This window comes from Pteropus alecto, unplaced genomic scaffold (assembly GCF_000325575.1).
Source record: "Pteropus alecto unplaced genomic scaffold, ASM32557v1 scaffold1344, whole genome shotgun sequence".
NCBI classification, from domain to species: Eukaryota; Metazoa; Chordata; class Mammalia; order Chiroptera; family Pteropodidae; genus Pteropus; species Pteropus alecto.
In genome coordinates, this window is record NW_006434904.1 from 8,449 (window position 1) to 12,263 (window position 3,815).

Below are 3,815 nucleotides of genomic sequence, written 5' to 3' on the forward strand. Positions count from 1 at the left end.
GCAGAGCACGAGAGACATGTGTGACCCAATCAAATGGTATGAAATACATGTAATTAATGTTCTAGAAAAAAAGGAGACAATGAATAAAATAAGTATTTCAAGATAAAATAACTATTTTTTTCAAAAGTGAAAAGTTTTCAACAAACATATTTAAAAAGGGAAGAATATCCCAAGTTAAAAAAGACAGAGAAACCCATACATAGGTACTTCCTGGTCAATAGAACAACAGTTAAGATTTCATGTCAACTTTTCAAAGAAATTATAAAATGCAGGGCAAATGGATTAACATTTTTCAAGTATGCATGAAAAAGAAAGTAAATATCTAATATTCTATCCTCAGGGAAAAATATTCTTCAAAAATAGACAGAAAAAATAAAGACATTATTTTTTTTTTAAATGCTGTAAGAATCTTTCAGACTATATTAAGACACACTGAAAAACGTTTTAAACAAAAAGAAATTATCCCAATGTAAATACAGAACATAATGAAGAAAAACATCCACAAGAGTAAATATATAGACAATTTTAAAGAATACTGACTGATTAACAAGTACAAACTTCAAGTTATAAAACGTCACAAAGATGTATAGAGTCAATAATATTATAATAACTATGTAAAGTGACAGTTACTAGACTTGTGGTAATTACTTTGTAAGGTATATAAATGTCAAATCACTTTGAAGTACACTTGACACAAATATAATACTGTATGTCAACTATAATTAAAAATAAATTTTTTAAAACAACATTTACTGATTATAGCCATACCAAAAATAATTTTCTAAGGAAATAAGAACATATGGAGAAGCAAAAAATAGGACAAAAATAACATAAATGTCAAAAAGAGATAAAGTGTTCAAAGTTTCTTCTGGTGTTACATGTGGTCAGTTATCGATTTTAAAAAGTTTCTGATAAGGAAAAGATATATTACAATTTCTCCTGCCACCAAAATGAGATTTTGAAATACCTAGATAAAAGACTCCAATAAATAAGATAAAATTTATTGTAAAGTCTTGATTAATTTACAGGTACACAAGGAAGAAATGAAATTCAGAAGGGAAAACATAAATCTGATAGTGAGATGCCCCATGCAGAATGAGCTATGCTAATATTTACATACAATAATGAAGATTGGCAAACTAAATTAGTGTTTTTAAACCTTAGCTGGTGTCCTTTTGGGCTAGATGATTTTCTGTTGTGGAGGTCAGCCTGTTCATTGTATGTTAATTCTAAGACAACCAAAGTCGAATCTAGACATTGTCAAATACGCCTTGGGAGGTGGGGGTGCAAAATTGCCTATGTTGAGAGCCACTAGAGTGGACTTAAAAAAAGAAGCAAATATATGCTTTTGACAAGAAATACAAGGACATAGACAAATTAAAAGTAAAAAGATGGAAAAATTTATACCATGCAAACATATGTAGAGGAAGCTGGTGTCACTATATTCATACCTGAAAAAGCAAACCTTAAGGGGAAATTATTATTATTTAAAAAGGTATTTTATGTGGTAAAATAGAAAGAATCTTAAATTTGTATTTACCTAATAATCGGCTTCAAAATACTTATCAAGAAGCTGATGAAGGTGAGATAAATTTAACAGATATTGCTGGAGGTTTTAAAATAGCTCTCTGTGTAATCGACAGATAATAGTTGATAAAAATAAAATTATTGCATGATCAATTTAACTGACCTGGTAGAAATACATTGAACATTATGAAACTACAAAATACTAATTCTCTAAAATACACATGGAACATTTAAAAATTGATGACATGTGTGTCATAAAAAAAAATCAATATTTGAAATCATATAGAGGATATTCTCTGATCTCAGTGGATTTTACTTTAAGTGGATGACAAAAAGCTAACCAATCAATCTTCACATGGTTGGAAATTATTCAACACACTCATAAATAATCTACATTTTAAAAGATTACAATGCAAAGTTTACAATATTTTTGAAATAAATTGAAGAAAGTAGGAAGAAAATAAAAATAGAAAATAAAAATTACATGAGAGAAAATCAACAATCATTCTTTTAAAAGGATAACAAAAATGATGAAATTGTAGCAAAGCTCATCAAGAAAAATGACAGTAAACACAAATTACTAATACCATAAACAAAAAAGAGAATATCATTAGAGGTTCTATAACAATTAAAAAATTCATAAGATGAAATCTTAGATAAAATAAAAAGTTTCTTGAGAAGCAAGACTTACCAAAACAAGTACAAATAATTAGAATATTTAAATAATTCTAAATATGTTTAAAATATTGAATTTATAATGATAAAACATATTCTAAAGGAAAATTCCAGGTTCATCTGTTCCCTGGTGATGTGTTCCTGATATACAGGCAATAAAGAACATTATTCTAAGATTCTTTCAGAGAGAAAGGAAAGAAAAAAATTGCTAATTTTATGAGACCACTAAAACATAGATATTAAAACCTGAAAAGGACGTTATGTAAAGAGGTAATTATAGGCTACTATATCTTATACCAGAGAAGCCAAAATTCTGAAGCGAGGGACTTATTTTAGGAAAAGAGTGTAGTTAAATTGGTCTAACAGAGGAAACATAATTATAAAAGATGTTTAAAAATATTTATAAATTTTGAAATCTCATAATGATAAAAACTCAGTAAAATATTTGTAGAGTTTAAATACCTACAGCCACATTATAGCTAATGTTAATGATAAGATAGCCAGCATTACCACATCCATGATTGATTTTGGGTGCAAGATGGGGATATTCACAATAACTACTTGTATTTGAAACTAGAGATTATCCTAGCCAGCACATAAAGTCTAGAAAAAGAACAAAAGATCATTTTTGTTCATGTATGTTTGTGGACATACACACTCATATCTAAGTGTAAGTCCTGGGACATAAGTCAGACACATATTCAGCTCACTGCCAAACAGTTCTCCAAAGTGTCCGTACCATTTTTATACACCTGTCAGAAATGTATGCATAACGGCATTGAATATTTTTGGTTAGAATGTCACCTAGTCTCTACTTCTACCACCTGTCTCAATAGCTGTTAATTTAGAAATTTAGGAAATTTGCATTTAGAAAGGAAAAATTTAATAGTTTTTGGAATAAGGAGTAAAGAACTTTTCACATATATATGTATATATACAAAGTATGTATTTACACACATATATGTATATGTGTCTATGTATAAATATGTGTATATGTATATACATACACATATATACACAGATATATGGGAACACTGTGAAATATAGCTATTAGAATTCCTCATAATTCATTTTAAGATAAAAACAAAATCCCCCAAAATTGTCTATCAGCAAACGCATGCTAGATAGAGAAATAAACATTCAAGAGATGGGCGATTGGGTTCATGGCAGCCTTCAAACCAGCAGTAGTTTTTCGTTTTTTTTTTTTGTTTTTGAGCTTATGAAATAAGCAAGTTTCATATAGACGTGATCTCATTGCACGATTCTTCAAGCCTCTAAAGAAGAGCCATTGTGTTAGTAAATAAAAGTTACTACTAACGTGTTCTTTGAGATCTATCATCTATCTACCATGATATCCCATGTCAAAGACCGATAGTTTTTCCCCAAAATCTACTCTCTTATATTCTCAAAGGAATAGAACCCTAAAATTTTAACTGAACTTATGGCTATTCAGAATAAAGACTTCCCTTTACAGCATCCTTTGTAGATAGCCTAGACAAAAACATGGCCAATGTATTATAAGCTAAAGTGACATGTGACGATTTCTCTAAACCTGAGACACAGTTCTTTCCACCTCTGTCATTCCTCCTCTCCCCTTTATTTTGTCCTTCCTG